Source organism: Cibotium barometz, chromosome 60 (assembly GCF_041138505.1).
Source record: "Cibotium barometz isolate CiBa-2024 chromosome 60, ASM4113850v1, whole genome shotgun sequence".
In the NCBI taxonomy this organism is placed as follows: Eukaryota; Viridiplantae; Streptophyta; class Polypodiopsida; order Cyatheales; family Cibotiaceae; genus Cibotium; species Cibotium barometz.
The window spans coordinates 25,048,170-25,060,492 of NC_141105.1; positions in this window are offsets into that span (position 1 = coordinate 25,048,170).

Here is a 12,323-nt window from a genome sequence, read left to right on the forward strand (position 1 = left end):
TCTTATATATCTTTGGCTCCACACCCTTGAGATATCGGTGTATTCCATCCTTATACTCCTAAAAAAGTGAGACTAACTTTTCCTGAAATTTTGGTGGCAAATGAACATTTATGACCACCTTCTTTGGTCCTCTTCAGTGCTATCAAGGTTGACTTCCTTTGCCTTATGTTCTTCCAGCACTACCCACTCTTTATTGGTTAATTTTTTCCTTTTCTTTTTTATTTCTAAAATAGAGACTTATATTAAGTATGAAAACGTTTACAAGAAGGGAGATTTTAGACGGGGGGAGATCTCAACCAATCCGGTGCCTTGTGCTACCAGCAAGGTCTCATATGAGAGAGAGTGAAAAAGATGCCATGATCCCATTCTCTCATGAACTGCCCATGCTTTTCTCTCTATACCACTTGAAGATCCCTGAATCTTGGCCCAAGCAGCCATGAGAATTTGGATAATATCACACCAAATTCGCCTGCAAATGCACTGTGTATCATTAACCAAAGTGCCTTGCATGTCCTCAGTGCATCTAGCCTTCCAAATGTTAAAGCCATGATGCTAGCAGTGATCTCCCATGCAGTGTCCAATCTCTATGCTAGTGATACATAATGTGACTCTGGCATGTCTTAAAGATGGCATTGTTGACCCACTCTTTATGTAACCCACATGACCGTATCTATGTCGTTCCCTACAAACCTGTGATGTGGGCCTGACTATGTCAACCAAGAAATAGCACCAAAACAAATAGAGGCACCCCTCCTCATCCTTCCAAAAAGGTGTGCTATTGCAATCCAAATCCTCTATGCCTCCGTAGACTCCCATAAGCAATGGTAAACTATCTTTGAAGCTCCTACACATCTCGAATAAGCTATGCTAGCACCAACGACCAATCTCCACTATAGTTGGTGGCAAGACCACCATGTAGAGAAAGCCAAATAAAAGAGGAAATATTTGTTTCCTTATACGAGTACCACAAACTCTACCATAAATCTCTTTGAATGTCAAGGGTGATCCCATAAGCCTCCCAATGAGGTCTAAATGTAGGGACTCGATTTTTCCCAGAACGTGACAAACCACACACATAGTCTCACTAGCAGGCAACACTTGGTTAGCCACCAAGGCTCTAGAGACCAAATCAACTTCATGTTGCTCTAATGTTGAAGTTTACTTTTAATTCTTATGAGCGCATGAGTGAACTATTGTGTAGGCAAGATGTCAATGCCAACCTGATAGACCTGACACAACAAAGGTATTTGGTAGTGCATCCAAGTAAACCCTACATCCAAACCCCAATCTATCTATGGAGAGTCACTAATCTAGAATCTCGTTGATTTGTGCCAATTTATGGTGGCACCTATGCTGCCAAACAAAACATCTCCAAGGCAGTGCAAAAAGCATAGAGGTATGCCTCTGAGGTCTCCAAAAACATAGTAGTATCATCTGCTAACTTTGAGTTTAATAACTCTTCCTCTGTGTAAAGAGGCACAGCCTAAGGCCCGAAACCCCTAGGGTAACCCTAAGAAACTTGCGCATAGCCTCCACTATTATAAGGTAAAGTAGTGGAACTAAGCGGCATCCTTGCCTCATGGAACACAAGATCTGAAAGCACTCACCATGCTCCTCACATGCTAACACTGTACTATGGGCCCTCCTATATAGTCATGGGTGAAATCTATCCGTACCATCGTGCCTTCCAAGAAGTCCTAATATACTCTATCATAAGCTTTTTCAAAGTCTAGTAAGAGAATTGCAAGGGGTTGTTGACTAGATTTAGCTCACTCCATAGCTTCCCAGACGAAAAGATAAAACATACTCCTTCCTTAGAGGAAAACATTCTATGTATCATATCCAAGTAGGGGTATGTCTAATATTGGTCTTGTCCCCAACTTTCTGGACAAGGTGGATAAGACACCCTTTGTGAGAAAAGGAGGCATCATACCAGTACACCACATATCTTGTAGAGCAGTAGTAGTAACATCATCACCAGTGTAATCCCAAAACTATGAAAAGAAGGATGGAGCCATCATTCCCTCGGAATTTTCCTTTCAAGAGGGTGTGCAAAGCATGTCTCAATGCATCCTTCAAAAATGGGGCATCCAAAGAGGTGCACATAATAGTCTGAGCATATGCTCCTAGATTTTCTATTATGCAACATCTTTATCCAAAGAGAGGGCCTTTGCAGAGAGCAAGGTTTGACAAAAATATGAGGCAATACTTCTCACCTTATTTGGATTAGTGTGAAATTCTCCCTGAGAATCCAGTAAGTATCTCAAACTATCCCTATTGTACTATCCCTATTGTGTGAAATTCTCCATGAGAATCTTGCAAATATCTCAAACTATCCCTACTGTGTGAAATTCTCCATCAGAATCCTACAAGTATCTCAAACTATCCCTATTGTGTGAAATTCTCCATGAGAATCTTGCAGATATCTCAAACTATCCCTACTGTGTGAAATTCTCCATCAAAATCCTACAAGTATCTCAAACTATCCCTACTATGCATATGTCCATGTGTTGAGAAAAATGGTTTGTTGCATCTTCCACCTGTCTGTGTCCAAAATTCTTTATTAGCATGAAATGCAATCTCAGCCCGCCTATCCATGGCCACCACCTGTAACACAACTCTAACAATGGACAAGAGATCTAGGATCCATAGGGACTTGGGATGCTTCTTGTGTTTCCTCTGAAGCCAACCTACGTCTAATAGCTCACTCCTTATCTAGAGCCTCTTCTCCAAGGCCAAGGCAGGTCTCTCTCAAGGGGTCAGGATCATCATAAAGCCTCTAAATTTCTCTAGCCTCCAGGGAGGTCTCTGCATCCTGATAGAGACAGTAAAGAGAGTCTGGGATATGCGAACAGGAGACACACCCTTTTGTCTCCCAAGTTCCTCGATGCATAAGATAATTGGACAATGATCTGATTTGAGAGTACCATGCAAGATGGCAATATAACCTCCTCTATCTAGGTCCCAATCATCCATATAAAATCTATCCAACCGTGTAAAGATGCATCCATCCCCGCTTCTATGGTTATGCCATGAGTAAGATAAAGAGTTAGGCCTCCTTTGGAAATCATCCTATGTCCAACAATCCTTACCATAGAATGAGAGTATTAATCTCCCCCAGGAGGTTCTCTCCAAGGGGTGTGTTCTACCCTCACAGACACCCTTTTTATTAGAGGTCTACTAAACCATGTTGAAGTCTCATCATTCGCAATACAAGAATGCCTTGACCCATGGGATGAGTCTATGTATCTATCTTCAAGAATTGGTTTCCCTTGCATATGTGATTGGTTTCCAAATCATGAACTAGCCTTGATTTCCTCATGTAAGGCCTTTCCAAGGATCACCGTGTATGACCCTCATCCATCACCATGAATGTGTGGTGGAAACTTAATCATCTCTTTTCTAGATCATCATGTATGACTCTCTTCTCTGGAAATCCATCACCACAAATGTGTGGTGGAAACTTAATCCAAAGGTCTTCATTTTCACATCTTGTAGGATGCCTATGGATTTGGATGTATTCAAGTTATCAAGCTCTTCACTCTACGAGGCTTGTCCCTATACTATAAGTGATGGGCTACCCAAGGCCTTTCAACAATCCTTGGTGATTATTTTGACACCAACACCATCATCCAAGGTCATGGAGACCATAAGGCCCTTGTACACAACAAGCAACACAATGTTCATTTTGTTTCTTTCAAAGTAGTATCCTAGCTTGTTCATGGGCACTTTTGGCTACTCTTTGGTTTTGGTTATGGAGGGAGGCTGATCTATCAAGCATGGCTCCTCCTCCTCCTCCTTAGGTTTAGGTTCATGTTGGGACTAGAGATAAAGGTAACAATATACACACAGATGTAACAATATAAAGAGAGATAGAGAGAAGCATAACACTCAAAGTAGATTGATGAGTATGAGTGAAGTACAAGTGAAGTGACATAATAAGGTCACTTACACACACTCATAAGAGTGTGTACACATGCTCAAGGGGAAAAAAACCTCCTAAGGAGAGGGGAAATTTGCCTTGGCCCATTATTGGCCTATGCCCACACATCACTATTAAAAAAATGGCTACAAATCCTCTATATTGATGATGTGAACACGTACAGGGATCATGTGTCTGTGATCAATACCCAAATGGCAATAAAATTAAAGCTTTAAAATTCTCTTGTGAGATGAACATATCTGTAACATAATCCATGCTAATCTCTCCTACAATGAGCCTCCAAAAGAAGATAATGCACCTCAATGTGCTTTGTGTGAGCATGAAGCATTGGGTTTTGTGCAATGGCTAATGCACTATGGTTGTCAGGTGAAGATGGAGGTGGGGTGTGCTACTGTCCCCACCAACACTAAGATCTATCAAAAACCACGATCACTATGTGAAAGCTACCTTGTACTCAGCTTCATAGCTCAGAGTGGCCACTATTAGCTACTTCTGATTGAGTCATGATATACATGAATCACCAAGATGAAAGCAAAAACCACTAGTGAGAAACTCATGTGTCATAATATCCAACCTAATCAGAATCACTAAAAGTATATAGTTGAATATTACCTCCCTTTGTATAGAATAGGCGAAGGGACTGAGTGTCCTATAAGTATCGAAATACTCACTGGGCAGCTTACCAATGCTTACTTTCAGGACTATGCATAAACCTGCTCAACTAGGAGACCCTAAACTGAATGTCTAGCCTTGTATTACATAGATAGGTAAGGCACCCAATAGTTTATTGATAAAGTGATGCATCAAATGGTTCACATGCATCCTAGATACCAAGCCTAGCACCTGTCTCTACTAGTGTAGCAACAGGATTTGAGTCTTCAAGGCCAAACCATATAAGCAGCACTCTGAATGTACTTTGAGTATAATATCACAATACTATCATCATGCTATATAAACTACATACTCAAATAATAATGTAATGAGCCCAAATCTGTCATCTCAAATGACACATGTTCAGCCTTGAATGCTGAAATCTTCTCCTCATTATTAGGACCTGTGAGAGAAGCATGTCATCAACATGATGACCAAAAAATAATCTTTACTCCTTATTACATAGAGGGTACTTTCAGTTAGACTATTGTAAAAACCATTTACAACTAAGTATGCATTTATCTTCTTATACCATGCTATGGGAGCTTGCTTAGGCCATATAAAGCTATTCTTAACCTACATACTCTAGACTCTTATCCCTTCTTAACAAAACTACGGATGAGATACATAAACCTCCTAATGAAAATCACCATTCAAGAAGGCAGTCTTGATGTCCAATTGATGTACATCCAACCATGATGCTGTCAATGCAATAATATAGTTGATTGTAGTCATATGAGACATGGGTGAAAAGGTCTCATCATAATCTATGCCCTTCTTGTGACATAACCCTTTGCAACAAGCCTTACTTTGTAGTGGTCACATTAATCATCTTTTTATGCTTAAGCTTATAAACCCACTTTGTACTAATGGCCTTTAAACCACAAGGCAAATCTGCTAAATACCAAGGGCCATTTTTTAGGATTAAATCATACTCATCTTGTATGTTATGCATTCAATGATCATTTTCATATGCTTCCTCAAAGGAAATAGGTTCATCTTCATCATATATACTAGCAGTGAGAGCATGATCCACAAAAGAATAAGATGCATGAAGAGAACTTGCACGTGTCCTTTTTTGGGTAAAGGAGTAGCTAATTTGCTATCCCGCAATGTTTGCATAGCTATTTTAGTATACTCTTGGACACTTGTATAGTTTCTCTTTTCTCATCCATTGCATCATCAATAGGTTGATCTATGTGTTAAAATTTGAGTTGCTTTTTTCAGCAGGTATGGGCTCATTTTACAGCACCTTGTTGAGCATTCAGTTGCTCCACATATGGCTTTCCACCATTGTACACAGATAGGATTGTATCAATTTGAGCATAGATTTTGATGCTTTTATATAAAGCAATGGACTAAATTGAGTTCCCAACAAAGAAAACATATCTACTCAACAAAATCCGCCTCGTGGCCGGATGGTAGAGTCTATACCCTTTGTTTTTGAGCTGTATCCCACAAAACTATCATCCAGCTTATTATGTTATTGCTCAAGAACAAGAGAATAAGTAAGATAGCAAAAAATATGCAAAGGCCATGGAGGGATTCTTGCCATTTTAAACTTCATAAGGGGTAATTATGCAAGGCCTTGGTGGGGCATCTATTTAACGTATCAATCCTAAACATGATACTTTGTATTTAGTAAATTTGCATTATGGTGAAAAGGCTATTGGTAAAGTGGGTTGATAAGCTTAAGTGTAAAGCTGATGGTAGCATTGATTGCTGCGAAGGCAAGTCTTGTTGCAAAGGGTTATGCTTAGGAGAAGGCCATAGATTATGATGAAACCTTTGTATCCATGTCTTGTATGACTACAATCACATGTATTATTGCATTGGCAATGCATCGTGGCTGGAATGTATGTCAATTGGACATCAAGAGTGCCTTCTTGAATGGTGATTTTCATGAGGAGGTTTATGTATCTCAGTTTCATAGTTTTGTTGAGAAGGAACAAGAGTCTAAAGTATGCAGGTTAAGAAAAGCTTTATATGGCCTTAACTAGGCTCCTAGAGCATTGTATGAGAAGATAAATGCATACTTGGTTGCAAATGGTTTTTGCCATAGTCCAACGTAAAGATTGTTTTGGTCATTATTCTATACACTGATAACATGCTACTCTCACAATCCCTAATGAGAGGAGGAGATTTCAACCTTTGAGGTTGAATTACCATGTGTCATTTGAGATGATAGATTTGTATTTATTACATTGTTATTTGGGCAAGTAGTTTATGCAACATGATGATGGTATTATGATGTTGCAATCAAATTATATACACATACTGCTTAGATGATTTGGCCTTGAAGACTGTAAACATGTTGCTAGACACCAGTAGAGATAGGTGCTAGGCTCAGTCTCTAAGATGTAGGCAAACCGTTTGATGCATCACTTTATATAAGTAGGTTATTTGGGTGCCTTAAATATCTATGTAATATAAGGCCATACATTGAGTTTGGGGTCTCCTAATTGAGCAAGTTTATGCATAGCCTAGAAGTAATCATTGGCAAGCTACCAAGCCAGTATTCTACCCCGATACTTATAGGACAATCCCTTGGCCTATTCTATGCTAAGGAAGTGATATTTAACTCCATGCTTTTTAATGATTGGGCTAGATGTTATGACACGCGGGTGTCCACTAGCTTTTTCTTTCATCTTGGTGATTCCTGCATATCATGGCTAAGCAAGTAGCTGCCAACAATGGCGCCACTTTGAGGTATGAAGCTGAGTACTTGGCCGCTTTTACAATGATTATAGAGTGTGTATAGCTCAAATGCCTTTTGGTAGATCTTAGTGTTGGTGGATATCATATCTGCCACATTACCATGTGTAGAGACATAACCCATGCTAATCTCTCCTACAACAATGAGCTTCTCCCTAACAAAATGATATTACACTTCAATGTGCTTTGTGTGAACTTAAAACACTGGGTTCAACGGCTAATGCACTTTAGCTATTAGTGAAGATGGAGGTGGGGTGTTGTTGGTGGATAGCCCAAACAAAGTATAATATGAAAATGAAAAATAGATAGGAACTTTCAGGTATGCCCAAAAGACACCAATGGATAATGGAGGCAAGAAACGCGAGAAAGAGAGAGAGAGAAAGAAAGGTATATTAACACCTTCAAAAGGCTAAAGTGACCTATGATACCAAGATAATTACATCAAGTCCATGTGATACAATGTCTAAGTTACATTTATATAAAAAAAGGAAATACTAGGAATTAAAATGAAAAGCTAAATCTAGTACTAGTAGTGAGAGCATAAGCCTCTCTACCCTCATCCTAATGTATCCCTCATCAAGAGCTACTACATGGTGCTCAGGGTGGTGGGACACTGAGCTGGGGAGAGAAGGTCCTCCTATGGTGGGAGATGATGGCCGCGATCTGCCTGAACTATCGGGGTCATGGGCGAGGGCGTCATGCTCTACAAAGCTCAGTGGCTCTGTCTAATCACACGCCTCTCAATCCATCTCGAATTGTTGCCGCACTTGAGGTTTGGGTGATAGGGTAGAGGCTATTGTAGAGGTCTTGGGATCCAGATGGAGGGGGGACTTCTTTAAAAGTCTCTACACGGAAGAAGTCTATAAGTTCCCTCTGCCTCGGTTCCCTCACCCTGCTATTGCCTTGTGGTGTAGTAAGGACTCTCTGTGTCTACGGAGCTCCAAGAGGAAGAGTCCTGGGCATCTCTGATCATGGTAGTACATGACCCTAGAACGTGGACCAAATCCATCATAGAAGAGACAAGGGAACCCGTGATCTCATAGTGTAATGCTCCTTTGTCTTAGCCTCTGTGTGACACGGCTCACATATTCGATCTGCTGGTGCAATCCTCACTAGTCCATATTTAGTTGTCTCTATCTGCAGCAGCAGAGCTGACATTAGAAGAAATGTGGACTCAATTTTGGGCCTTGTAAGAAGTGCCAACTCAGCTTAGAGAGAGAAAATAAAAAAGGTCTAAAACATATCCAAATTTGCAATTCGGCTCATTTTTTACTATTATAATAGTAGGTTTAAATATATTAAAATATACATATTCTTTCAATGAGGTTTCATCATGAGGCGGCATTCTTCGTTGGATGCACGTAAAACTTGTCAGAACCAAGATTTCACATGTTTGAGGTAGTTATGCATTTAATAGATTCAAGGAAAGCTTTAATCATCATCTCGACCGTGGGGGTTTTCCTACTGAAACTTAAAAAAAATGTCCTTACTAATCGAGTTAATTCTTGTTTCAATTCTTTAATATGTTTTATGATAACAGAAAATACTAGCTTTGCAAATGAGAACATTAATCCAAATTTGGGGATTCCAATTAATCCACCTTCAACAACACATGGAGACACTCAAATTCTCAGTAACAATAGAAGAAGTGGTGCATGTAAAAGAACATATGATACTTACTATCTTCATGTGGACATACAATCTGAGTACCAGCCTTTGAAGAAATGAAATAAGAGATTTTTTTAATGTTATGAGCAAAAAGAGCAAAGGAGGAATAATGGAGAAGCGTCATTTGGACTTGTGGACCGATGGATCAATGTATTCCAAGGATCTATTTACAAATGCACCACCTCCATTTTACAACATTACAAACCTACTACATTTTCACGAGTGATGGTAGACAAGGTTTGTTGGGTTATGCTCAACACTTGGAAACAAAAGCGATGGTTGCAGAATAGTAGAGGGATTTTCTACAGATAGAGAATATTGAAATAAAAAAACTAAATGGGTTGTATGCAGAGAAGCTTATGGCAAACAAAAAAACAATTCAAGAATTAGATAAAAAGATTGATGCTTTAAGGAGAAAGGACACAGCACTAGGGCCACGTAAAAGAAGAAGGCAACTTTGCAATATGGAGAAAATGAAAGTTGGAAGTGGAGGGATGAAGAAGCGAGTACAAGCTGTAAGGTAATGTTAACTCTTGTTTCATATATATTTCTCTTTTTAGATTAGGTTCTTTGTTTGAAACTAGACATAAGTAATCAGATTTGATGTTATTCTATTTTTAGACCTTTACTTCATCCAAAGTCCAAGGTACATTCCGACTGGAGTGCATTACAGTCATTTGGTACCAAAAGGAATAGTGGAAGAGATGCTGTATCAAAAGAAGTTTAAAAAAATCAATGAGAAGCATGTGTCTTCTTTTATAAACAAGAAAAAGCTCGATGCAGCTCAGGTGCAAGCAGTGCTGGATGAGACTGGCATCTCTCAGAAAGCATATGGTATACTGTTTAATGCACTAGCAGAGAAATGTCAAAGTAAGAAGCATAAAGGTTCGTTACTTCCAAAACCAATGCAAGTAAATTCTACACGCCAACAAGTGAACCCAGAGGTGTTTGAGAAGCTTGGTTCACTAGTACATATTGAAGCAACATTCGTTTGCTAAAGACAGAGAGGTAGGCATGCCACCTACTGGACGCGAGGAGGTGTGAATAGTGAAGGCGCGCCGTCCAATACGTGGCAGATATGCACTGGATGCGTGCTTGTTGGCGGCGCATGCGTCCGCGGACGTGTGTAAAACCCGCCTAAGTCCTTGTGCCTTCACCCATCTACTCAGGTCATTTTCCAAAATAGATCCATAAAGCTTGGCTAGTGTGTGACCAATCATGATAGTTCTATAGTTATTTGGATCCATAGCATCTCTTACCTTTAGGATAGGTACGATGGTGTTACATGATGAGCCGTGGGGGTGGGTGCATTCCTCATCATACCAACTGTTCTGTCGAACGTTTCCACAAGGTGACTTGGAGGTGGTTCGGGTATGAGGAAAATCTATGGATGCTGACGTACGTGTGGAGTTCGTCAACTAGCTGGGTAGTAAAGTTATCCATGGGACCCTGTGGAAGAGGCTGCGGGGGAGAGGTGATCGGAATAGACACGTGAGGTTTCTTTGGTGAAGTGGTACTTGAGGTAGCGGGGAGTGTATCTGCAGGTGAGAGAGAAGGCCAGGTAGGCATGACCAGCTGCAACTCCAATAGGTCTGGGTGAAATAGCGAAGAACCGTAAGATAGTCCACTGTATTAGATCCATGTCTCTAACATGTAAATGCTCATTAGCCTGACCAACGAGCCATGGCATTAAATATGGCCAATCCATGAGAACCCCCCAAGCCAAGCAGGTAGCCTTTATATGTTGTGCGTGGTGCCATATCTGCTGAAGTTCGGCTAAGCTCAGTTTCCTCAATATCAACTTCCTAGTACACGGGGTCCTCTATCACAAAAAAGGGCACCTAAACACTAGCAGTCTGGGCATTGAAGTCCCCTGTAAGAAGAATGTCTCCTATCCTGGCGAACTCAGCTATGTCACTATAAAGGGCCTGGTATGGTCAGTGTTCCTTGGATGCATATGGGGATTTAGCTGGGGCAAAGTAACAAACTGCAATATATATGTCACACACATCCTCTGTCTCCTGGCGAACTCAGCTATGTCACTATAAAGGGCCTGGTATGGTCAGTGTTCCTTGGATGCATATGTTACTTTAGCTGGGGCAAAGTAACAAACTGCAATATATATGTCACACACATCCTCTGTCTCCTGACCCTGATCCACATGTATTGTGCCTTCTCATCCCGTCTAATTACCTGTATCATATGGTGGAGCTCCTGTCTGTAGAGCATAGCTACACCTACAGAGACCCTAGTCCCTCCAGTGATGTGTGGTTGGGGGCAATGGACTGATTCCCACCTCTATCTTGCTACTCCAGGTAGCATACTCCCTTGGCACTCGTGTGTCTCTGTATACAAGACTATATCCCGGTCCTTGAGAGTCCCCTCAAATTATCCTACATCTAGTCGTAGGCTCCCATTATAATTCCAAATTGCAATCTGAAGACTGATCTCATAAGTAGTGTGCCATCATTTGGCACATCTCTCTGTGATAACCAGCCTCCTATCCTTCTATGCTGCCCATTTTCCGACCTTCCATGTTGCATGGCATGCACTCCTCCCTGTGTGCCACTTGCGCCGAAGTCAGGTCATCCTCACCTTTGAGGGCTCTCCTTCTTGTGAGGAATGCCTGTCTAGTTTCCATATCTCCAAATTTAATGATGAGGGCCCTTTCCCTTGTGTCTTTACCTACCCTCCAAGACTCCACAAAGGTGGTATTAGGGGCTCCAAGTTTGCCACGAAGGGCCACGACATCTTCCTTAGCCGATGTACCTTCTTTCCATCCCACTACCCTGACGTGTAGGGCCATGATTTTCCTCCTTTTCTCTTCTTCCAAGGTATCATTGATGATGGTGGGGGTGGTGGGTACTGGTTGTCTACGGGTGACCTGTGTCCATTCTTTCTGGACCTCTTTTTTTACCATACTAGCCCAGCCCTTCTCCATCTCCTTCTTAGTTTCCTCTAGTTCCTTCTTGGCTACCTGTATGTGTTCTTGCACATTGGTTTCTAGACTCTCCATCCTCGAGAGCTCACCTTCCTCCATCCTTGTGGCTTCCCAAATGGCTATTATCTCAAAACAGAGGTTCTTGACCTCCTCCCTTAGTCGTTCGAGTTCTAGCCGGTGGGCAATCTTCTCCTCTCTTTTATTCTTCATTTCCCTAAAAACAGGGGCAAAACCCTAAAAAACAGCAGCGAAACCCTAAAAACAGAGGCAAAACCCTCGAAACACAAATGAAACCCTAGAAACTTAGGTGAAACCCTAAAAAACAATAGCGAGAGAGAGAGAGAGAGAGAGAGAGAGAGAGAGAGAGAGAAGCTCAACCCTACCCCATCTGATTGAGATGAATTG